Source organism: Somniosus microcephalus, unplaced genomic scaffold (assembly GCF_052327205.1).
Source record: "Somniosus microcephalus isolate GS21.2 unplaced genomic scaffold, FLI_Smic_1.0 unresolved_chr1, whole genome shotgun sequence".
Lineage (NCBI taxonomy): Eukaryota > Metazoa > Chordata > Chondrichthyes > Squaliformes > Somniosidae > Somniosus > Somniosus microcephalus.
In genome coordinates, this window is record NW_028225179.1 from 38,980,304 (window position 1) to 39,005,063 (window position 24,760).

Genomic DNA, 24,760 nt, shown 5'->3' on the forward strand with positions numbered 1-24,760 from the left:
TTTCAGGGCGTCGTAGTGATAGCATTGGGGGTTGCTCATTTGTAGGTGATTCCAAAATTTGGTGGCTCTTTTTTGGATAGTGATTATTAATGGATATTGGCCTAGTTCCACCCTGCATGCATTGTTTACTGTTTTCCTTTGAGTCCGGAGGATACTTTTACAGAATTCTGCATGTAGGATCTCAATTGGGTGTTTGTCCCATTTTGCAAATTCTTGTTGTGTTAGCGGTCCCCATACCTCACTGCCATCGAGTGCAATTGGTTCAATTACTGATTTGAAAATTTTTAGCCAAATGCTAATTGGGATATCTATTTGGATTGATTTTTTAATGGCATAGAAAGCCCTTCTTGCTTTCTCTTTCAGTTCATTCACAGCCAGTTTGAAGTTTCCCGTAGAACTGATTTTTAAGCCCAAGTATGTGTAGTTAGTGGTTTGTTCAATTTTGGTTGTTCCTAGTGTGAAATTTGTTTTGGGTCCCTGATGTTTGGATCTTTGCTGGAACACAAGGACTTTGGTTTTTTGGGGATTTATTGTCAGTGCCCAAGTCTGGCAGTACGACTCCAGCAGGTCCAGGTTCTGCTGTAGACCCTCCTTAGTTGGTGACAGCAGAACCAGGTCGTCTGCATAGAGGAGGAATTTAACCTTGGATTCATATAGGGTGAGGCCGGGTGCTGTAGATTGTTCAAGTAGTTTTGCCAATTCATTTATGTAAATATAAAAGAGTGTCGGTGAGATTGGCGAGCCCTGCGTCACCCCCCGCCCCTGTGGGAAGTATTTTGTTTGTTTGTCCCCAATTTTAACTGCACATTTGTTGTTTGTATACATTGATTTAATTACATCATATGTTTTTCCCCCTACCCCGCTTTCGATAAGTTTCAGGAATAAACCGTCATGCCAGATGGAGTCGAAAGCCTTCTGGAAATCTATAAAGCATGCGTAGATTTTGCTTTTGTTATTGTGAACTTCCCCCCCAGTCGCTCTCTCTTCCCCCCCCAGCCACTCTCTCTCTTCCCCCCCAGTCGCTCTCTCTCTTCCCCCCCAGTCGCTCTCTCTCTTCCCCCCCGCTCTCTCTCTCTCCCCCCCACACTCTCTCTTCCCCCCCCGCTCTCTCTCTTCCCCCCCCCGCTCTCTCTCTTCACCCCCAGTCGCTCTCTCTTCCGCCCCAGGCGCTCTCTCTTCCCCCCCAGTCGCTCTCTCTTCCCCCCCAGTCGCTCTCTCTTCCCCCCCAGTCGCTCTCTCATCCCTCCCCCAGTCGCTCTCTCTTCCCTCCCCCAGTCGCTCTCTCTTCCCTCCCCAGTCGCTCTCTCTTCCCTCCCCCAGTCGCTCTCTCTTCCCTCCCCCAGTCGCTCTCTCTTCCCCCCCGCCAGTCGCTTTCTCTTCCCCCCCCAGTCGCTCTCTCTTTCCCCCCCAGTCGCTCTCTCTTTCCCCCCAGTCGCTCTCTCTTCCCCCCCAGTCGCTCTCTCTTCCCCCCCAGTCGCTCTCTCTTCCCCCCCAGTCGCTCTCTCATCCCTCCCCCAGTCGCTCTCTCTTCCCTCCCCCAGTCGCTCTCTCTTCCCTCCCCCAGTCGCTCTCTCTTCCCTCCCCCAGTCGCTCTCTCTTCCCTCCCCCGTCGCTCTCTCTTCCCCCCCGCCAGTCGCTCTCTCTTCCCCCCCCAGTCGCTCTCTCTTTCCCCCCCAGTCGCTCTCTCTTTCCCCCCAGTCGCTCTCTCTTCCCCCCCAGTCGCTCTCTCTTCCCCCCAGTCGCTCTCTCTTCCCCCCCAGTCGCTCTCTCTTCTCCCCCGTCCCTCTCTCTTTCCCCCCAGTCGCTCTCTCTCTCTCTCTGCCTCCCAGTCTCTCTCTCTCTCTCTCTCTCTCCCGTCTCTCTCCCCCAGTCTCTCTCTCTCCCCCAGTCTCTCTCTCTCCCCTGTCTCTCTCCTCTCTCTCCCCCAGTCTCTCTCTCTCCCTCCCCCCAGTCTCTCTCTCTCTCTGCCTCCCAGTCTCTCTCTCTCTCTCTCTACCATCTCTCTCCCCCAGTCTCTCTCTCTCCCCCAGTCTCTCTCTCTCCCCTGTCTCTCTCCTCTCTCTCCCCCAGTCTCTCTCTCTCCCTCCCCCCAGTCTCTCTCTCTCTCTCCCCCAGTCTTTCTCTCTCTGTCCCCCAGTCTCTCTCTCTCTCTCCCCCAGTCTCTCTCTCTCTCTCCCCCAGTTTCTCTCTCTCTCTCCCAGTCTCTCTCTCCCCCCCAGTCTCTCTCTCTCCCCCCAGTCTCTCGCTCTCCCCCCAGTCTCTCTCTCTCCCCCAGTCTCTCTCTCTCCCCCCAGTCTCTCTCTCTCCCCCCAGTCTCTGTCTCTCCCCCCAGTCTCTGTCTCTCCCCCCCAGTCTCTCTCTCTCCCCCCCAGTCTCTCTTTCCCCCCAGTCTCTCTCTCTCCCCCCAGTCTCTCTCTCTCCACCCAGTCTCTCTCTCCCCGCAGTCTCTCTCTCTCTCACCTCCAGTCTTTCTCTCCCCCAGTCTCTCTCTCCCCCAGTCTCTCTCTCTCTCTCTCCCCAACTCTCTCCCTCTCCCCCCAGTCTCTCTCTCTCTCTCTCCCCCACTCTCTCCCTCTCCCTCCACTCTCTCCCTCTCCCCCCAAGTCTCTCTCTCTCCCCATCTCTCTCTCTCTCCCCTCAGTCTCTCTCTCTCTCTCCCCCCACCACCCGGTCTCTCTCTCTCCCCCCGTCGCTCTCTTGCTCTCTCTATCTCCCCAGTCTCTCTCTCTCTCCCCAGTCTCTCTCTCCCTTCGCCCATCTCTCTCTCTCTCCCCCAGTCTCTCTCTCTCTCTCCCCGTCTCTCTCCCCCAGTCTCTCTCTCTCTCCCCCTCAGTCTCTCTCTCTCTCTCTCTCCCCATTCTCTCTCTCTCTTTCCCCATTCTCTCTCTCTCTTTCCCCAGTCTCTCTCCTCTCTCTGCCCCCGTCTCTCTACTCTCTTTCTCTCCCTCATCTCTCTCTCTTTCCTCCAGTCTCCCTCTCTCCCCCTCAGTCGCTCTCTCTCTCCCCCTCAGTCTCTCTCTCTCTCTCTCTCTATCTCCCCATTCTCTCTCTCTATCTCCCCATTCTCTCTCTCTCTCCCCAGTCTCTCTCCTCTCTCTCCCCCAGTCTCTCTCTCTCACACTCCCAATCTCTCTCTCTCACACTCCCAATCTCTCTCACACTCCCAATCTCTCTCTCTCACACTCCCAATCTCTCTCTCTGACACTCACAATCTCTCTCTCTCTCACACTCCCAATCTCTCTCTCTCTCACTCCCAGTCTCTCTCTCTCACACTCCCAATCTCTCTCTCCCTCACACTTCCAATCTCTCTCTCACGCTCCCAATCTCTCTCTCACACTCCCAATCTCTCTCTCACACTCCCAATCTCTCTCTCTCTCACACTCCCAATCTCTCTCTCTCACACTCCCAATCTCTCTCTCTCTCTCACACTCCCAGTCTCTCTCTCTCACGCATTCCCAGTCTCTCTCTCACACTCCCAATCTCTCTCTCTCACACTCCCAATCTCTCTCTCTCACACTCCCAATCTCTCTCTCTGACACTCACAATCTGTCTCTCACACTCCCAATCTCTCTCTCTCTCACACTCCCAATCTCTCTCTCTCTCACACTCCCAATCTCTCTCTCTCACACTCCCAGTCTCTCTCTCTCTCTCACTCCCAATCTCTCTCTCTCTCACACACTCCCAATCTCTCTCTCTCACACTCCCAATCTCTCTCTCTCTCACTCCCAACCTCTCTCTCTCTCTCACACTCCCAATCTCTCTCTCTCTCACTCCCAGTCTCTCTCTCTCACACTCCCAATCTCTCTCTCTCACACTTCCAAATTCTCTCTCACACTCCCAATCTCTCTCTCTCTCACTCCCAATCTCTCTCTCTCACACACTCCCAGTCTCTCACTCTCTCTCTCTCTCACTCCCAATCTCTCTCTCTCTCACACTCCCAATCTCTCTCTCTCACACTCCCAATCTCTCTCTCTCACACTCCCAATCTCTCTCTCTCTCTCTCTCCTTCCCTCTCTCTCTCTCCTTCCCTCTCTCTCTCTGTCTCTCTCTCCTTCCCTCTCTTTCTCTCTCCTTCCCTCTCTCTCCTTCCCTCTCTCTCCCTCCCTCTCTCTCTCTCCTTCCATTTCTCTCTCTCTTTCCTTCCATCTCTCTCTCTCTCTCCTTCCCCCTCTCTCTTTCTCTCTCTCCTTCCCTCTCTCTCTCACCTTCCCTCTCTCTCTCTCTCTCTTTCCCTCTCTCTCATTCCCTCTCTCTCTCTCTCTCTCCTTCCCTCTCTCTCTTCCCCCCAGTCGCTCCCTCTCTCTCCTCAAACAACAACAACATGCCCTCAAAAAGCCTCGGCACCGCCGGGCTCCCCCAGCTAGTAACTAATAAACAGAGAAGTCAAGCACTGAAAGGGTATTTGAAGAAAGCGTTGTGAGACTGTGGAATGCAATGGCCCAGCAAGCAGCAGATTTAAAACAAGGTTTAAAAACCGGCAGCCTGTGGGAGGAAGGGGGCAGAGAGGCAAGAGAGACACAGGAAAGATCAACTTGGAAACTATTGGCCCCGAATCCACTTTAAATCCCCCCACTGTATTTAAACCCATTTAATGTCAGATTCACAAATTGATGCATGTGAGCAATATAGGACATTTATCGCTGTCTCTGGTCTAAAATAACTGCTTTATTATTTGATCCCACCCGCTGTGTTTAGGCTCTACCCTGAATATTTATCTCCGACCTAGAATCAGTTTGTAATCTGGAGACAAGGTTTCTGCAGCCGGCGGGCAGGGAGCAGAGGCTGCGGCTGATCTGTGTCATGTGGGAGCAGAACACAATGTTTCTGCTGTTTATTTTCATTACCCTGCAGAATATTCCATACTGTTCTCAACATCTTACATACCGTTAAATATCGGAAGTTTCCTTTTATTGTAATGATCGCTGCGATTCTTCTGGACTTGCTGAATTTGCAGCAAATTAAATATCACGAAACCGTCATCGCCAACAATAAACAGGGTCAGCGATTTGAGAATTTAGTATCTTGGAGCCGACGTTTTCGCGGCTGCGATGGCCGAGTGGTTAAGGCGGTGGACTTCAAATCCAATGGGGTTTCTCCGCGCAGGTTCGAACCCTGCTCGCAGCGGGTTTTCTCATTATGATAATTAATTACTTCAAATAAATTATTTTCTTCAATCTGCTCCCTCTGGGAGGATTTTGGAATTTTCAATGCCGGTTTTAAGGAAACTAAAGGATTGCCGAAACAACTGGATCATTTGCTTCAAGAAGGTTTGCTGACCGAATTCCAAACGTTTTCTGCAGATTGTCTGGAAGCGCCAGATAAGGAGGCCTCGACAGTCTCTGAGTTACCTTCACATACACTCGGTGCTGTCCGGTAGCATCAGTCTGTGTAACCATGGGAGAGAGAGAATGGAAAGTCACTGGAAGGCTTGTTTCTGTCAGCAGCAATGGTACAAGAGCAGCCATTCTAAAGTGAAAAGCAGAACACATTCCAGGAGACAGGCCAGGAGACAGACAAACGGAGTGGAGATCTGGAAGACTGACCAGAAAAAAAACAAGGAGGACACCAACTCATAATTCATCTCTCCCTCTCCCGAAGCAGAAGAATTGAACATTCTGAGTTTTGAGTTGCACCACTGAGGTTGTACAAGTCTCTCTCTGTAACACTTGTATTATTATGTCAATAAAACGATTTGTTTGAAAAGTTTGAAGCTTCATTTCCCATGGAATTTTCTGAATCGGGCTGCATTGGTTCCGAAGGCCGGCTCTGCTTTCGCAGAGCTTGACTGTCGGGAGGTCCCGCAGGTCTAAATGTATCGACTGGTTTCAAAGCACCAACTCAGATTGGGGCGTATGGGACATGTGGCCCAGGAAGAGTGGTGGTAGCAGAGCACACTTAGCAGTTTAAGTGGCTGAAAGTGAATGTTAGATTAAGGAAATACCGCATGAAAATTATAATGAAATTGAAGGGGGAAAGTAAAGGAGAGGTATTGATTGTGGAAGGAAGAAAAGTCTGCGTTTTGTTTCGGTTTGGAGCCGAAGATGCTGCGGCCAGAATGCAGATAATTAATCACTATACGAGGATTATTAATCTCTGTACGAGCACGGCACCACACATCAACAACTGGAGCTCTGCAAAGTATCGCATGGCACTGCATAGGAAACATGGATTTTTGGTGAAGAGTCCAAAATCAGCACCGCGATAAATACAGAAGCGGTGAAATTCAACGCAGGCCTCGCAGCCACTGGAGCCTTCATCCAGAATGGGAACTGTTGCAGGCACAGTTACATTTAAAAGAATTGTAGCCTTTTTACACGAGAAGAAACTCACCCCTGGAGATTCTTTAAAAGATTACCTCGCTGGGAATCGACCCCAGAATGTCATGTTCACTAGACAAACGCTTTGACCAGCTAAGCCACGGGACCGAATGCTGACGCAATTCCTCGCCCCCACTCACTGATGTCTATCAGCTTCCGGTCACTGTTTTCTGGACTCTCAGGCCGTTTCTTATTTCTCCAGCTCTCTTGTCCATTCCACCATATGTCCCATTGCTCTCCGTATCTCCCGCTTAATTTATCTCAGTGTCAATCTGTGAGGTGATTCTGAATGATTACCCTATGTTTGTGTCTTATATGAAAGAAATGGGAGGATCAGACAACTCTTCCTCTGACACTGGGGAACAAATAAGGCAACAGTTATAACACGATATTGTTTACTGTGATGCAGCAAATACAATATTCCATCTAAAAAGTTTCAGTTTCGATTCTGTGCAAAAGAAACTGTGACTCCAACGTGTTTCCAATAGGCTGCCTTTTAATCTGACGTCACAAACGCCACCATTGCACCTCAAGGTGATTCATAACTAATAAACAGAGAAGTCAAGCACTGAAAGGGTATTTGTAGAAAGGGTTGTGAGACTGTGGAATGCACTGGCCCAGCAAGCAGCAGATTTAAAACAAGGTTTAAAAACCGGCAGCATGTGGGAGGAAGGGGGCAGAGAGGCAAGAGAGACACAGGAAAGATCAACTTGGAAACTATTGGCCCCGAATCTACTTTAAATCCCCCCACTGTATTTCAACCCATTTAATGTCAGATTCACAAATTGATGCATGTGAGCAGTATAGGACATTTATCGCTGTCTCTGGTCTAAAATAACTGCTTTATTATTTGATCCCGCCAGCTGTGTTTAGGCTCTACCCTGAACATTTATCTCCGACCTAGAATCAGTTTGTAATCTGGAGGCAAGGTTTCTGCAGCCGGCGGGCAGGTAGCATAGGCTGTGGCTGATCTGTGTCATGTGGGAGCAGAACACAATGTTTCTGCTGTTTATTTTCATTACCCTGCAGAATATTCCATACTGTTCTCAACATCTTACATACCGTTAAATATCGGAAGTTTTCTTTTATTGTAATGATCGCTGCGATTCTTCTGGACTTCCTGAATTTGCAGCAAATTAAATATCACGAAACCGTCATCGCCAACAATAAACAGGGTCAGCGATTTGAGAATTTAGTATCTTGGAGCCGATATTTTTGCGGCTGCGATGGACGAGTGGTTAAGGCGTTGGACTTGAAATCCCTATGCGGTTTCCCCGCGTAGGTTCGAGCCCTGCTCCCAGCGGGTTTTCTCATTATGATAATTAATTACTTCAAATAAATTATTTTCTTCAATCTGCTCCCTCTGGGAGGATTTTGGAATTTTCAATGCCGGTTTTAAGGAAACTAAAGGATTGCCGAGAGAACTGGATCACTTTCTTCAACAAGGTTTGCTGAAAGAATTCCAAAAGTTTTCTGCAGATTGTCTGGAAGCTCCAGATAAGGAGGCCTCGACAGTCTCTGAGGTACCTTTCCAAACACTCGGTGCTGTCCGGTAGCATCAGTCTGTGTAACCATGGGAGAGAGAGAATGGAAAGTCACTGGAAGGCTTGTTTCTGTCAGCAGCAATGGTACAAGAGGAGCCATTCTAAAGTGAAAAGCAGAACACATTCCAGAAGACAGTCCAGGAGACAGACAAACGGAGTGGAGATCTGGAAGACTGACCAGAAAAAAAACAAGGAGGACACCAACTCATAATTCATCTCTCCCTCTCCCGAAGCAGAAGAATTGAACATTCTGAGTTTTGAGTTGCACCACTGAGGTTGTACAAGTCTCTCTCTGTAAAACCTGTATTATTATGTCAATAAAACGATTTGTTTGAAAAGTTTGAAGCTTCATTTCCCAAGGAATTTTCTGAATCGGGCTGCATTGGTTCCGAAGGCCGGCTCTGCTTTCGCAGAGCTTGACTGTCGGGAGGTCTCGCAGGTCTAAATGTATCGACTGGTTTCAAAGCACCAACTCAGATTGGGGCGTATGGGACATGTGGCCCAGGAAGAGTGGTGGTAGCAGAGCACACTTAGCAGTTTAAGTGGCTGAAAGTGAATGTTAGATTAAGGAAATACCGCAGGAAAATTATAATGAAATTGAAGGGGGAAAGTAAAGGAGAGCTATTGATTGTGGAAGGAAGAAAAGTCTGCGTTATGTTTCGGTTTGGAGCCGAAGTTGCTGCGGCCAGAATGCAGATTATTAATCACTATACGAGCACGGCACCACACATCAACAACTGGAGCTCTGCAAAGTATCGCATGGCACTGCTTAGGAAACATGGATTTTTGATGAAGAGTCCAAAATCAGCACCGCCAGAAATACAGAAGCGGTGAAATTCAACGGAGGCCTCGCCGCCACTGGAGCCTTCATCCAGAATGGGAACTGGTGCAGGCACAGTTACATTTAAAAGAATTGTAGCCTTTTCACACGAGAAGAAACTCACCCCTGGAGATTCTATAAAAATAGGCCCCGCTGGGAATCGAACCCAGGATCTCCTCTTTACGAGACAGACGCTTTGACCAGCTAAGCCACGGGACCGAAAGCTGGCACAATTTCTCGCCCCCACTCACTGATGTCTATCAGCTTCCGGTCACTGTCTTCTGGACTCTCAGGCCGTCTCTTATTTCTCCAGCTCTCTTGTCCATTCCGCCATATGTCCCATTGCTCTCTGTATCTCCCGCTTAATTTATCTCAGTGTCAATCTGTGAGGTGATTCTGAATGATTACCCTATGTTTGTGTCTTATCTGTATATATAAATCGGTACTTCTGTCTGTCATTCTGTCTGTCATTCTGTCTGTCATTCTGTCATCGCCTGTGCGTCTGTCGGGCTATGCGCTCGAAAGTTACAGGGCGTACCTACGCACGCGTTACCTCCAAAGAAAGCTTACGCTTCAGAGACGGTTTTAAGCGTATTTACTTTTCAGTCGGACGAAAAGTGTTCGCGCCTTATGCAAAAAACCTTCAGCAAAAAACCTTCAAAATTAAACTCATTATCTGCTAGCATTGATTGACTGACATCAAGGTTCCACCAATCCTGTTCCGTCACGATTGACCAATCCTACAGTACGGTCCCCTGATGGTTGGCCAATCGGTGTGTGTGTGGGCGGGACTATTCGTTTTCATCTCGGGGATGTGGCAGCCATTCTTTCACTAAGCTTCCAGCTCAAATGACTTCAGCTTCCAGCTATAACGACTTTCAAAGTTAGTATCTCTTTTAAAAGTAACATAAGATTTACCAAAAACGTTTTATAAGTACTTTCACTTTCATTTTTCAACCTTTTAAAAGGTAGACATACAGGGACACAGACAGGGCCCTAAGCCTGCCACTCGATTTAAAATGTTGCCCAGCACCAGATTCACAAAGGGACACAGACAGGGCCCCAAAGCCAAAAGTAGTTTCACTTTCATTTTGCAAGCTTTTAAAAGGTAGACAGACAGGGACACACACAGGGCCCTAAAGCCTGCCACTCGATTTAAAATGTTGCCCAGCACCAGATTCACAAAGGGACACAGACAGGGCCCCAAAGCCTGGCACTCGATTTAAACCGCCTGCCCCAAAACAGCCCCGGCAACGCCGGGCTCCCCAGCTAGTATGAAATAAATGGGGGGATCAGACAACTCTTCCTCTGACACTGGGGAACAAATAAGCCAACAGTTATACCACGATATTGTTTACTGTGATGCAGCAAATACAATATTCCAGCTTAAAAGTTTCAGTTTCAATTCTGTGCAAAAGAAACTGTGACTCCAACGTGTTTCCAATAGCCTGCCTTTTAATCTGACGTCACAATCGCCACCATTGCACCTCAAGGTGATTCATAACTAATAAGCAGAGAAGTCAAGCACTGAAAGGGTATTTGTAGAAAGGGTTGTGAGACTGTGGAATGCACTGGTCCAGCAAGCAGCAGATTTAAAACAAGGTTTAAAAACCGGCAGCCTGTGGGAGGAAGGGGGCAGAGAGGCAAGAGAGACACAGGAAAGATCAACTTGGAAACTATTGACCCCGAATCTACTTTAAATCCCCCCACTGTATTTAAACCCATTTAATGTCAGATTCACAAATTGATGCATGTGAGCAATATAGGACATTTATCGCTGTCTCTGGTCTAAAATAACTGCTTTATTATTTGATCCCACCCGCTGCGTTTAGGCTCTACCCTGAATATTTATCTCCGACCTAGAATCAGTTTGTAATCTGGAGACAAGGTTTCTGCAGCCGGCGGGCAGGGAGCAGAGGCTGTGGCTGATCTGTTTCATGTGGGAGCAGAACACAATGTTTCTGCTGTTTATTTTCATTACTCTGCAGAATATTCCATACTGTTCTCAACATCTTACATACCGTTAAATATCGGAAGTTTTCTTTTATTGTAATGATCGCTGCGATTCTTCTGGACTAGCTGAATTTGCAGCAAATTAAATATCACGAAACCGTCATCGCCAACAATAAACAGGGTCAGCGATTTGAGAACTTAGTATCTTGGAGCCGATATTTTTGCGGCTGCGATGGCCAAGTGGTTAAGGCGTTGGACTGGAAATCCAATGGGGTTTCCTCGCGCAGGTTCGAGCCCTGCTTGCAGCGGGCTATCTCATTATGATAATTAACTACTTCAAATAATTTATTTTCTTCAATCTGCTCCCTCTTGGAGGATTTTGGAATTTTCAATGCCGGTTTTAAGGAAACTAAAGGATTGCCGAGACAACTGGATCACTTACTTCAAGAAGGTTTGCTGACCGAATTCCAAAAGTTATCTGCAGATTGTCTGGAAGCTCCAGATAAGGAGGCCTCGACAGTCTCTGAGGTACCTTCCCATACACTCGCTGCTGTCCGGTAGCATCAGTCTGTGTAACCGTGGGAGAGAGAGAATGGAAAGTCACTGGAAGGCTTGTTTCTGTCAGCAGCAATGGTACAAGAGCCGCCATTCTAAAGTGAAAAGCAGAACACATTCCAGGAGACAGTCCAGGAGACAGACAAACGGAGTGGAGATCTGGAAGACTGACCAGAAAAAAAACAAGGAGGACACCAACTCATAATTCATCTCTCCCTCTCCCGAAGCAGAAGAATTGAACATTCTGAGTTTTGAGTTGCACCACTGAGGTTGTACAAGTCTCTCTCTGTAAAACTTGTATTATTATGTCAATAAAACGATTTGTTTGAAAAGTTTGAAGCTTCATTTCCCAAGGAATTTTCTGAATCGGGCTGCATTGGTTCCGAAGGCCGGCTCTGCTTTCGCAGAGCTTGACTGTCGGGAGGTCTCGCAGCTCTAAATGTATCGACTGGTTTCAAAGCACCAACTCAGATTGGGGCGTATGGGACATGTGGCCCAGGAAGAGTGGTGGCAGCAGAGCACACTTAGCAGTTTAAGTGGCTGAAAGTGAATGTTAGATTAAGGAAATACCGCAGGAAAATTATAATGAAATTGAAGGGGGAAAGTAAAGGAGAGCTATTGATTGTGGAAGGAAGAAAAGTCTGCGTTATGTTTCGGTTTGGAGCCGAAGTTGCTGCGGCCAGAATGCAGATTATTAATCACTATACGAGCACGGCACCACACATCAACAACTGGAGCTCTGCAAAGTATCGCATGGCACTGCTTAGGAAACATGGATTTTTGATGAAGAGTCCAAAATCAGCACCGCCAGAAATACAGAAGCGGTGAAATTCAACGGAGGCCTCGCAGCCACTGGAACCTTTAACCAGAATGGGAACTGGTGCAGGCACAGTTACATTTAAAAGAATTGTAGCCTTTTCACACGAGAAGAAACTCACCCCTGGAGATTCTATAAAAATAGGCCCCGCTGGGAATCGAACCCAGGATCTCCTGTTTACTAGACAGACGCTTTGACCAGCTAAGCCACGGGACCGAATGCTGGCGCAATTTCTCGCCCCCACTCACTGATGTCTATCAGCTTCCGGTCACTGTCTTCTGGACTCTCAGGCCGTTTCTTATTTCTCCAGCTCTCTTGTCCATTCCGCCATATGTCCCATTGCTCTCTGTATCTCCCGCTTAATTTATCTCAGTGTCAATCTGTGAGGTGATTCTGAATGATTACCCTATTTTTGTGTCTTATCTATATATATAAATCGGTACTTCTGTCTGTCATTCTGTCTGTCATTCTGTCATCGCCTGTGCATCTGTCGGGCTATGCGCTCGAAAGTTACAGGGCGTACCTACGCGCGCGTTACCTCCAAAGAAAGCTTACGCTTCAGAGACGGTTTTAAGCGTATTTACTTTTCAGTCGGACGAAAAGTGTTCGCGCCTTATGCAAAAAACCTTCAGCAAAAAACCTTCAAAATTAAACTCATTATCTGCTAGCATTGATTGACTGACATCAAGGTTCCACCAATCCTGTTCGGTCACGATTGACCAATCCTACAGTACGGTCCCCTGATGGTTGGCCAATCGGTGTGTGTGTGGGCGGGACTATTCATTTTCATCTCGGGGATGTGGCAGCCATTCTTTCACTAAGCTTCCAGCTCAAATGACTTCGGCTTCCAGCTATAACGACTTTCAAAGTTAGTATCTCTTTTAAAAGTAACATAAGATTTACCAAAAACGTTTTATAAGTACTTTCACTTTCATTTTTCAACCTTTTAAAAGGTAGACATACAGGGACACAGACAGGGCCCTAAGCCTGCCACTCGATTTAAAATGTTGCCCAGCACCAGATTCACAAAGGGACACAGACAGGGCCCCAAAGCCATAAGTAGTTTCACTTTCATTTTGCAAGCTTTTAAAAGGTAGACAGACAGGGACACACACAGGGCCCTAAAGCCTGCCACTCGATTTAAAATGTTGCCCAGCACCAGATTCACAAAGGGACAGAGACAGGGCCCCAAAGCCTGGCACTCGATTTAAACCGCCTGCCCCAAAACAGCCCCGGCAACGCCGGGCTCCCCAGCTAGTATGAAATAAATGGGGGGATCAGACAACTCTTCCTCTGACACTGGGGAACAAATAAGCCAACAGTTATACCACGATATTGTTTACTGTGATGTAGCAAATACAATATTCCAGCTTAAAAGTTTCAGTTTCAATTCTGTGCAAAAGAAACTGTGACTCCAACGTGTTTCCAATAGCCTGCCTTTTAATCTGACGTCAGAATCGCCACCATTGCACCTCAAGGTGATTCATAACTAATAAGCAGAGAAGTCAAGGACTGAAAGGGTATTTGTAGAAAGGGTTGTGAGACTGTGGAATGCACTGGTCCAGCAAGCAGCAGATTTAAAACAAGGTTTAAAAACCGGCAGCCTGTGGGAGGAAGGGAGGCAGAGAGGCAAGAGAGACACAGGAAACATCAACTTGGAAACTATTGACCCCGAATCTACTTTAAATCCCCCCACTGTATTTAAACCCATTTAATGTCAGATTCACAAATTGATGCATGTGAGCAATATAGGACATTTATCGCTGTCTCTGGTCTAAAATAACTGCTTTATTATTTGATCCCACCCGCTGCGTTTAGGCTCTACCCTGAATATTTATCTCCGACCTAGAATCAGTTTGTAATCTGGAGACAAGGTTTCTGCAGCCGGCGGGCAGGGAGCAGAGGCTGTGGCTGATCTGTGTCATGTGGGAGCAGAACACAATGTTTCTGCTGTTTATTTTCATTACCCTGCAGAATATTCCATACTGTTCTCAACACCTTACATACCGTTAAATATCGGAAGTTTTCTTTTATTGTAATGATCGCTGCGATTCTTCTGGACTTGCTGAATTTGCAGCAAATTAAATATCACGAAACCGTCATCGCCAACAATAAACAGGGTCAGCGATTTGAGAATTTAGGATCTTGGAGCCGACATTTTCGCGGCTGCGATGGTCGAGTGGTTAAGGCGTTGGATTTGAAATCCAATGGGGTTTCCCCGCGCAGGTTCGAGCCCTGCTCGCAGCGGGCTATCTCATTATGATAATTAACTACTTCAAATAATTTATTTTCTTCAATCTGCTCCCTCTTGGAGGATTTTGGAATTTTCAATGCCGGTTTTAAGGAAACTAAAGGATTGCCGAGACAACTGGATCACTTACTTCAAGAAGGTTTGCTGACCGAATTCCAAAAGTTATCTGCAGATTGTCTGGAAGCTCCAGATAAGGAGGCCTCGACAGTCTCTGAGGTACCTTCCCATACACTCGCTGCTGTCCGGTAGCATCAGTCTGTGTAACCGTGGGAGAGAGAGAATGGAAAGTCACTGGAAGGCTTGTTTCTGTCAGCAGCAATGGTACAAGAGCAGCCATTCTAAAGTGAAAAGCAGAACACATTCCAGGAGACAGTCCAGGAGACAAACAAACGGAGTGGAGATCTGGAAGACAGATCAGAAAAAAAAACAAGGAGGACACCAACTCATAATTCATCTCTCCCTCTCCCGAAGCAGAAGAATTGAACATTCTGAGTTTTGAGTTGCACCACTGAGGTTGTACAAGTCTCTGTCTGTAAAACTTGTATTATTATGTCAATAAAACGATTTGTTTGAAAAGTTTGAAGCTTCATTTCCCAAGGAATTTTCTGAATCGGGCTGCATTGGTTCCGAAGGCCGGCTCTGCTTTCGCAGAGCTTGACTGTCGGGAGGTCTCGCAGGTCTAAATGTATCGACTGGTTTCAAAGCACCAACTCAGATTGGGGCGTATGGGACATGTGGCCCAGGAAGAGTGGTGGTAGCAGAGCACACTTAGCAGTTTAAGTGGCTGAAAGTGAATGTTAGATTAAGGAAATACCGCAGGAAAATTATAATGAAATTGAAGGGGGAAAGTAAAGGAGAGCTATTGATTGTGGAAGGAAGAAAAGTCTGCGTTATGTTTCGGTTTGGAGCCGAAGTTGCTGCGGCCAGAATGCAGATTATTAATCACTATACGAGCACGGCACCACACATCAACAACTGGAGCTCTGCAAAGTATCGCATGGCACTGCTTAGGAAACATGGATTTTTGATGAAGAGTCCAAAATCAGCACCGCCAGAAATACAGAAGCGGTGAAATTCAACGGAGGCCTCGCAGCCACTGGAGCCTTCATCCAGAATGGGAACTGGTGCAGGCACAGTTACATTTAAAAGAATTGTAGCCTTTTCACACGAGAAGAAACTCACCCCTGGAGATTCTATAAAAATAGGCCCCGCTGGGAATCGAACCCAGGATCTCCTGTTTACTAGACAGACGCTTTGACCAGCTAAGCCACGGGACCGAATGCTGGCGCAATTTCTCGCCCCCACTCACTGATGTCTATCAGCTTCCGGTCACTGTCTTCTGGACTCTCAGGCCGTTTCTTATTTCTCCAGCTCTCTTGTCCATTCCGCCATATGTCCCATTGCTCTCTGTATCTCCCGCTTAATTTACCTCAGTGTCAATCTGTGAGGTGATTCTGAATGATTACCCTATGTTTGTGTCTTATCTATATATATAAATCGGTACTTCTGTCTGTCATTCTGTCTGTCATTCTGTCATCGCCTGTGCGTCTGTCGGGCTATGCGCTCGAAAGTTACAGGGCGTACCTACGCGCGCGTTACCTCCAAAGAAAGCTTACGCTTCAGAGACGGTTTTAAGCATATTTACTTTTCAGTCGGACGAAAAGTGTTCGCGCCTTATGCAAAAAACCTTCAGCAAAAAACCTTCAAAATTAAACTCATTATCCTGTTCCGTCACGATTGACCAATCCTACAGTACGGTCCCCTGATGGTTGGCCAATCGGTGTGTGTGTGGGCGGGACTATTCGTTTTCATCTCGGGGATGTGGCAGCCATTCTTTCACTAAGCTTCCAGCTCAAATGACTTCAGCTTCCAGCTATAACGACTTTCAAAGTTAGTATCTCTTTTAAAAGTAACATAAGATTTACCAAAAACGTTTTATAAGTACTTTCACTTTCATTTTTCAACCTTTTAAAAGGGAGACATACAGGGACACAGACAGGGCCCTAAGCCTGCCACTCGATTTAAAATGTTGCCCAGCACCAGATTCACAAAGGGATACAGACAGGGCCCCAAAGCCATAAGTAGTTTCACTTTCATTTTGCAAGCTTTTAAAAGGTAGACAGACAGGGACACACACAGGGCCCTAAAGCCTGCCACTCGATTTAAAATGTTGCCCAGCACCAGATTCACAAAGGGACACAGACAGGGCCCCAAAGCCTGGCACTCGATTTAAACCGCCTGCCCCAAAACAGCCCCGGCAACGCCGGGCTCCCCAGCTAGTATGAAATAAATGGGGGGATCAGACAACTCTTCCTCTGACACTGGGGAACAAATAAGCCAACAGTTATACCACGATATTGTTTACTGTGATGCAGCAAATACAATATTCCAGCTTAGAAGTTTCAGTTTCAATTCTGTGCAAAAGAAACTGTGACTCCAACGTGTTTCCAATAGCCTGCCTTTTAATCTGACGTCACAATCGCCACCATTGCACCTCAAGGTGATTCATAACTAATAAGCAGAGAAGTCAAGCACTGAAAGGGTATTTGTAGAAAGGGTTGTGAGACTGTGGAATGCGCTGGTCCAGCAAGCAGCAGATTTAAAACAAGGTTTAAAAACCGGCAGCCTGTGGGAGGAAGGGGGCAGAGAGGCAAGAGAGACACAGGAAAGATCAACTTGGAAACTATTGACCCCGAATCTACTTTAAATCCCCCCACTGTATTTAAACCCATTTAATGTCAGATTCACAAATTGATGCATGTGAGCAATATAGGACATTTATCGCTGTCTCTGGTCTAAAATAACTGCTTTATTATTTGATCCCACCCGCTGCGTTTAGGCTCTAACCTGAATATTTATCTCCGACCTAGAATCAGTTTGTAATCTGGAGACAAGGTTTCTGCAGCCGGCGGGCAGGGAGCAGAGGCTGTGGCTGATCTGTGTCATGTGGGAGCAGAACACAATGTTTCTGCTGTTTATTTTCATTACCCTGCAGAATATTCCATACTGTTCTCAACATCTTACATACCGTTAAATATCGGAAGTTTTCTTTTATTGTAATGATCGCTGCGATTCTTCTGGACTTGCTGAATTTGCAGCAAATTAAATATCACGAAACCGTCATCGCCAACAATAAACAGGGTCAGCGATTTGAGAACTTAGTATCTTGGAGCCGATATTTTCGCGGCTGCGATGGCCGAGTGGTTAAGGCGTTGGACTTGAAATCCAATGGGGTTTCCCCGCGCAGGTTCGAGCCCTGCTCGCAGCGGGTTATCTCATTATGATAATTAACTACTTCAAATAATTTATTTTCTTCAATCTGCTCCCTCTTGGAGGATTTTGGAATTTTCAATGCCGGTTTTAAGGAAACTAAAGGATTGCCGAGACAACTGGATCACTTACTTCAAGAAGGTTTGCTGACCGAATTCCAAAAGTTATCTGCAGATTGTCTGGAAGCTCCAGATAAGGAGGCCTCGACAGTCTCTGAGGTACCTTCCCATACACTCGCTGCTGTCCGGTAGCATCAGTCTGTGTAACCGTGGGAGAGAGAGAATGGAAAGTCACTGGAAGGCTTGTTTCTGTCAGCAGCAATGGTACAAGAGCAGCCATTCTAAAGTGAAAAGCAGAACACATTCCAGGAGACAGTCCAGGAGACAGACAAACGGAGTGGAGATCTGGAAGACTGACCAGAAAAAAAACAAGGAGGACACCAACTCATAATTCATCTCTCCCTCTCCCGAAGCAGAAGAATTGAACATTCTGAGTTTTGAGTTGCACCACTGAGGTTGTACAAGTCTCTCTCTGTAAAACTTGTATTATTATGTCAATAAAACGATTTGTTTGAAAAGTTTGAAGCTTCATTTCCCAAGGAATTTTCTGAATCCGGCTGCATTGGTTCCGAAGGCCGGCTCTGCTTTCGCAGAGCTTGACTGTCGGGAGGTCTCGCAGGTCTAAATGTATCGACTGGTTTCAAAGCACCAACTCAGATTGGGGCGTATGGGACATGTGGCCCAGGAAGAGTGGTGGTAGCAGAGCACACTTAGCAGTTTAAGTGGCTGAAATTGAATGTTAGATTAAGGAAATACCGCAGGAAAATTATAATGAAATTGAAGGGGGAAAGTAAAGGAGAGCTATTGATTGTGGAAGGAGGAAAAGTCTGCGTTATGTTTCGGTTTGGAGCCGAAGTTGCTGCGGCCAGAATGCAGATGATTAATCACTATACGAGCACGGCACCACACATCAACAACTGGAGCTCTGCAAAGTATCGCATGGCACTGCTTAGGAAACATGGATTTTTGATGAAGAGTCCAAAATCAGCACCGCCAGAAATACAGAAGCGGTGAAATTCAACGGAGGCCTCGCCGCCACTGGAGCCTTCATCCAGAATGGGAACTGGTGCAGGCACAGTTACATTTAAAAGAATTGTAGCCTTTTCACACGAGAAGAAACTCACCCCTGGAGATTCTATAAAAATAGGCCCCGCTGGGAATCGAACCCAGGATCTCCTGTTTACTAGACAGACGCTTTGACCAGCTAAGCCACGGGACCGAATGCTGGCACAATTTCTCGCCCCCACTCACTGATGTCTATCAGCTTCCGGTCACTGTCTTCTGGACTCTCAGGCCGTTTCTTATTTCTCCAGCTCTCTTGTCCATTCCGCCATATGTCCCATTGCTCTCTGTATCTCCCGCTTAATTTATCTCAGTGTCAATCTGTGAGGTGATTCTGAATGATTACCCTATGTTTGTGTCTTATCTATATATCTAAATCGGTACTTCTGTCTGTCATTCTGTCTGTCATTCTGTCTGTCATTCTGTCATCGCCTGTGCGTCTGTCGGGCTATGCGCTCGAAAGTTACAGGGCGTACCTACGCGCGCGTTACCTCCAAAGAAAGCTTACGCTTCAGAGACGGTTTTAAGCGTATTTACTTTTCAGTCGGACGAAAAGTGTTCGCGCCTTATGCAAAAAACCTTCAGCAAAAAACCTTCAAAATTAAACTCATTATCTGCTAGCATTGATTGACTGACATCAAGGTTCCACCAATCCTGTTCCGTCACGATTGACCAATCCTACAGTACGGTCCCCTGATGGTTGGCGGGACTATTCGTTTTCATCTCGGGGATGTGGCAGCCATTCTTTCACTAAGCTTCCAGCTCAAATGACTTCAGCTTCCAGCTATAACGACTTTCAAAGTTAGTATCTCTTTTAAAAGTAACATAAGATTTACCAAAAACGTTTTATAAGTACTTTCACTTTCATTTTTCAACCTTTTAAAAGGTAGACATACAGGGACACAGACAGGGCCCTAAGCCTGCCACTCGATTTAAAATGTTGCCCAGCACCAGATTCACAAAGGGATACAGACAGGGCCCCAAAGCCATAAGTAGTTTCACTTTCATTTTGCAAGCTTTTAAAAGGTAGACAGACAGGGACACACACAGGGCCCTAAAGCCTGCCACTCGATTTAAAATGTTGCCCAGCACCAGATTCACAAAGGGACACAGACAGGGCCCCAAAGCCTGGCACTCGATTTAAACCGCCTGCCCCAAAACAGCCCCGGCAACGCCGGGCTCCCCAGCTAGTATGAAATAAATGGGGGGATCAGACAACTCTTCCTCTGACACTGGGGAACAAATAAGCCAACAGTTATACCACGATATTGTTTACTGTGATGCAGCAAATACAATATTCCAGCTTAGAAGTTTCAGTTTCAATTCTGTGCAAAAGAAACTGTGACTCCAACGTGTTTCCAATAGCCTGCCTTTTAATCTGACGTCACAATCGCCACCATTGCACCTCAAGGTGATTCATAACTAATAAGCAGAGAAGTCAAGCACTGAAAGGGTATTTGTAGAAAGGGTTGTGAGACTGTGGAATGCACTGGTCCAGCAAGCAGCAGATTTAAAACAAGGTTTAAAAACCGGCAGCCTGTGGGAGGAAGGGGGCAGAGAGGCAAGAGAGACACAGGAAAGATCAACTTGGAAACTATTGACCCCGAATCTACTTTAAATCCCCCCACTGTATTTAAACCCATTTAATGTCAGATTCACAAATTGATGCATGTGAGCAATATAGGACATTTATCGCTGTCTCTGGTCTAAAATAACTGCTTTATTATTTGATCCCACCCGCTGCGTTTAGGCTCTACCCTGAATATTTATCTCCGACCTAGAATCAGTTTGTAATCTGGAGACAAGGTTTCTGCAGCCGGCGGGCAGGGAGCAGAGGCTGTGGCTGATCTGTGTCATGTGGGAGCAGAACACAATGTTTCTGCTGTTTATTTTCATTACCCTGCAGAATATTCCATACTGTTCTCAACATCTTACATACCGTTAAATATCGGAAGTTTTCTTTTCTTGTAATGATCGCTGCGATTCTTCTGGACTTGCTGAATTTGCAGCAAATTAAATATCACGAAACCGTCATCGCCAACAATAAACAGGGTCAGCGATTTGAGAACTTAGTATCTTGGAGCCGACATTTTCGCGGCTGCGATGGCCGAGTGGTTAAGGCGTTGGACTTGAAATCCAATGGGGTTTCCCCGCGCAGGTTCGAGCCCTGCTCGCAGCGGGCTATCTCATTATGATAATTAACTACTTCAAATAATTTATTTTCTTCAATCTGCTCCCTCTTGGAGGATTTTGGAATTTTCAATGCCGGTTTTAAGGAAACTAAAGGATTGCCGAGACAACTGGATCACTTACTTCAAGAAGGTTTGCTGACCGAATTCCAAAAGTTATCTGCAGATTGTCTGGAAGCTCCAGATAAGGAGGCCTCGACAGTCTCTGAGGTACCTTCCCATACACTCGCTGCTGTCCGGTAGCATCAGTCTGTGTAACCGTGGGAGAGAGAGAATGGAAAGTCACTGGAAGGCTTGTTTCTGTCAGCAGCAATGGTACAAGAGCAGCCATTCTAAAGTGAAAAGCAGAACACATTCCAGGAGACAGTCCAGGAGACAGACAAACGGAGTGGAGATCTGGAAGACTGACCAGAAAAAAAACAAGGAGGACACCAACTCATAATTCATCTCTCCCTCTCCCGAAGCAGAAGAATTGAACATTCTGAGTTTTGAGTTGCACAGCTGAGGTTGTACAAGTCTCTCTCTGTAAAACTTGTATTATTATGTCAATAAAACAATTTGTTTGAAAAGTTTGAAGCTTCATTTCCCAAGGAATTTTCTGAATCGGGCTGCATTGGTTCCGAAGGCCGGCTCTGCTTTCGCAGAGCTTGACTGTCGGGAGGTCTCGCAGGTCTAAATGTATCGACTGGTTTCAAAGCACCAACTCAGATTGGGGCGAATGGGACATGTGGCCCAGGAAGAGTGGTGGTAGCAGAGCACACTTAGCAGTTTAAGTGGCTGAAAGTGAATGTTAGATTAAGGAAATACCGCAGGAAAATTATAATGAAATTGAAGGGGGAAAGTAAAGGAGAGCTATTGATTGTGGAAGGAAGAAAAGTCTGCGTTATGTTTCGGTTTGGAGCCGAAGTTGCTTCGGCCAGAATGCAGATGATTAATCACTATACGAGCACGGCACCACACATCAACAACTGGAGCTCTGCAAAGTATCGCATGGCACTGCTTAGGAAACATGGATTTTTGATGAAGAGTCCAAAATCAGCACCGCCAGAAATACAGAAGCGGTGAAATTCAACGGAGGCCTCGCCGCCACTGGAGCCTTCATCCAGAATGGGAACTGGTGCAGGCACAGTTACATTTAAAAGAATTGTAGCCTTTTCACACGAGAAGAAACTCACCCCTGGAGATTCTATAAAAATAGGCCCCGCTGGGAATCGAACCCAGGATCTCCTGTTTACTAGACAGACGCTTTGACCAGCTAAGCCACGGGACCGAATGCTGGCACAATTTCTCGCCCCCACTCACTGATGTCTATCAGCTTCTGGTCACTGTCTTCTGGACTCTCAGGCCGTTTCTTATTTCTCCAGCTCTCTTGTCCATTCCGCCATATGTCCCATTGCTCTCTGTATCTCCCGCTTAATTTATCTCAGTGTCAATCTGTGAGGTGATTCTGAATGATTACCCTATGTTTGTGTCTTATCTATATATCTAAATCGGTACTTCTGTCTGTCATTCTGTCTGTCATTCTGTCTGTCATTCTGTCATCGCCTGTGCGTCTGTCGGGCTATGCGCTCGAAAGTTACAGGGCGTACCTACGCGCGCGTTACCTCCAAAGAAAGCTTACGCTTCAGAGACGGTTTTAAGCGTATTTACTTTTCAGTCGGAGGAAAAGTGTTCGCGCCTTATGCAAAAAACCTTCAGCAAAAAACCTTCAAAATTAAACTCATTATCTGCTAGCATTGATTGACTGACATCAAGGTTCCACCAATCCTGTTCCGTCACGATTGACCAATCCTACAGTACGGTCCCCTGATGGTTGGCCAATCGGTGTGTGTGTGGGCGGGACTATTCGTTTTCATCTCGGGGATGTGGCAGCCATTCTTTCACTAAGCTTCCAGCTCAAATGACTTCAGCTTCCAGCTATAACGACTTTCAAAGTTAGTATCTCTTTTAAAAGTAACATAAGATTTACCAAAAACGTTTTATAAGTACTTTCACTTTCATTTTTCAACCTTTTAAAAGGTAGACATACAGGGACACAGACAGGGCCCTAAGCCTGCCACTCGATTTAAAATGTTGCCCAGCACCAGATTCACAAAGGGACACAGACAGGGCCCCAAAGCCATAAGTAGTTTCACTTTCATTTTGCAAGCTTTCAAAAGGTAGACAGACAGGGACACACACAGGGCCCTAAAGCCTGCCACTCGATTTAATATGTTGCCCAGCACCAGATTCACAAAGGGACACAGACAGGGCCCCAAAGCCTGGCACTCGATTTAAACCGCCTGCCCCAAAACAGCCCCGGCAACGCCGGGCTCCCCAGCTAGTATGAAATAAATGGGGGGATCAGACAACTCTTCCTCTGACACTGGGGAGCAAATAAGCCAACAGTTATACCACGATATTGTTTACTGTGATGCAGCAAATACAATATTCCAGCTTAAAAGTTTCAGTTTCAATTCTGTGCAAAAGAAACTGTGACTCCAACGTGTTTCCAATAGCCTGCCTTTTAATCTGACGTTACAATCGCCACCATTGCACCTCAAGGTGATTCATAACTAATAAGCAGAGAAATCAAGCACTGAAAGGGTATTTGTAGAAAGGGTTGTGAGACTGTGGAATGCACTGGTCCAGCAAGCAGCAGATTTAAAACAAGGTTTAAAAACCGGCAGCCTGTGGGAGGAAGGGGGCAGAGAGGCAAGAGAGACACAGGAAAGATCAACTTGGAAACTATTGACCCCGAATCTACTTTAAATCCCCCCACTGTATTTAAACCCATTTAATGTCAGATTCACAAATTGATGCATGTGAGCAATATAGGACATTTATCGCTGTCTCTGGTCTAAAATAACTGCTTTATTATTTGATCCCACCCGCTGCGTTTAGGCTCTACCCTGAATATTTATCTCCGACCTAGAATCAGTTTGTAATCTGGAGACAAGGTTTCTGCAGCCGGCGGGCAGGGAGCAGAGGCTGTGGCTGATCTGTGTCATGTGGGAGCAGAACACAATGTTTCTGCTGTTTATTTTCATTACCCTGCAGAATATTCCATACTGTTCTCAACATCTTACATACCGTTAAATATCGGAAGTTTTCTTTTCTTGTAATGATCGCTGCGATTCTTCTGGACTTGCTGAATTTGCAGCAAATTAAATATCACGAAACCGTCATCGCCAACAATAAACAGGGTCAGCGATTTGAGAACTTACTATCTTGGAGTCGATATTTTCGCGGCAGCGATGGCCGAGTGGTTAAGGCTTTGGGCTTGAAATCCAATGGGGTTTCCCCGCGCAGGTTCGAGCCCTGCTCGCAGCGGGCTATCTCATTATGATAATTAACTACTTCAAATAATTTATTTTCTTCAATCTGCTCCCTCTTGGAGGATTTTGGAATTTTCAATGCCGGTTTTAAGGAAACTAAAGGATTGCCGAGACAACTGGATCACTTACTTCAAGAAGGTTTGCTGACCGAATTCCAAAAGTTATCTGCAGATTGTCTGGAAGCTCCAGATAAGGAGGCCTCGACAGTCTCTGAGGTACCTTCCCATACACTCGCTGCTGTCCGGTAGCATCAGTCTGTTTAACCGTGGGAGAGAGAGAATGGAAAGTCACTGGAAGGCTTGTTTCTGTCAGCAGCAATGGTACAAGAGCAGCCATTCTAAAGTGAAAAGCAGAACACATTCCAGGAGACAGTCCAGGAGACAGGCAAACGGAGTGGAGATCTGGAAGACTGACCAGAAAAAAAACAAGGAGGACACCAACTCATAATTCATCTCTCCCTCTCCCGAAGCAGAAGAATTGAACATTCTGAGTTTTGAGTTGCACCACTGAGGTTATACAAGTCTCTCTCTGTAAAACTTGTATTATTATGTCAATAAAACGATTTGTTTGAAAAGTTTGAAGCTTCATTTCCCAAGGAATTTTCTG

At 46.4% G+C, this 24,760-nt stretch overlaps 10 non-coding genes across 10 annotated transcripts; 5 read left to right on the plus strand and 5 right to left on the minus strand.

Annotated features, from left to right (window-relative positions):
- Window positions 1-8,826: 8,826 nt before the first annotated feature.
- trnat-cgu (transfer RNA threonine (anticodon CGU)) lies at window positions 8,827-8,900 on the minus strand. The gene has a single exon. It is a non-coding gene; the product is annotated as a tRNA-Thr (tRNA).
- A 1,960-nt stretch (window positions 8,901-10,860) lies between these two features.
- On the plus strand, window positions 10,861-10,942 carry trnas-gga (transfer RNA serine (anticodon GGA)). Its single transcript has one exon. It is a non-coding gene; the product is annotated as a tRNA-Ser (tRNA).
- Window positions 10,943-12,148: 1,206 nt separating this feature from the next.
- Window positions 12,149-12,222, minus strand: trnat-agu (transfer RNA threonine (anticodon AGU)). The gene has a single exon. It is a non-coding gene; the product is annotated as a tRNA-Thr (tRNA).
- A 1,949-nt stretch (window positions 12,223-14,171) lies between these two features.
- Window positions 14,172-14,253, plus strand: trnas-uga (transfer RNA serine (anticodon UGA)). Its single transcript has one exon. It is a non-coding gene; the product is annotated as a tRNA-Ser (tRNA).
- A 1,207-nt stretch (window positions 14,254-15,460) lies between these two features.
- Window positions 15,461-15,534, minus strand: trnat-agu (transfer RNA threonine (anticodon AGU)). Its single transcript has one exon. It is a non-coding gene; the product is annotated as a tRNA-Thr (tRNA).
- A 1,909-nt stretch (window positions 15,535-17,443) lies between these two features.
- Window positions 17,444-17,525, plus strand: trnas-uga (transfer RNA serine (anticodon UGA)). The gene has a single exon. It is a non-coding gene; the product is annotated as a tRNA-Ser (tRNA).
- A 1,206-nt stretch (window positions 17,526-18,731) lies between these two features.
- On the minus strand, window positions 18,732-18,805 carry trnat-agu (transfer RNA threonine (anticodon AGU)). The gene has a single exon. It is a non-coding gene; the product is annotated as a tRNA-Thr (tRNA).
- Window positions 18,806-20,745: 1,940 nt separating this feature from the next.
- On the plus strand, window positions 20,746-20,827 carry trnas-uga (transfer RNA serine (anticodon UGA)). The gene has a single exon. It is a non-coding gene; the product is annotated as a tRNA-Ser (tRNA).
- Window positions 20,828-22,033: 1,206 nt separating this feature from the next.
- Window positions 22,034-22,107, minus strand: trnat-agu (transfer RNA threonine (anticodon AGU)). Its single transcript has one exon. It is a non-coding gene; the product is annotated as a tRNA-Thr (tRNA).
- A 1,960-nt stretch (window positions 22,108-24,067) lies between these two features.
- On the plus strand, window positions 24,068-24,149 carry trnas-uga (transfer RNA serine (anticodon UGA)). The gene has a single exon. It is a non-coding gene; the product is annotated as a tRNA-Ser (tRNA).
- Window positions 24,150-24,760: the final 611 nt, after the last annotated feature.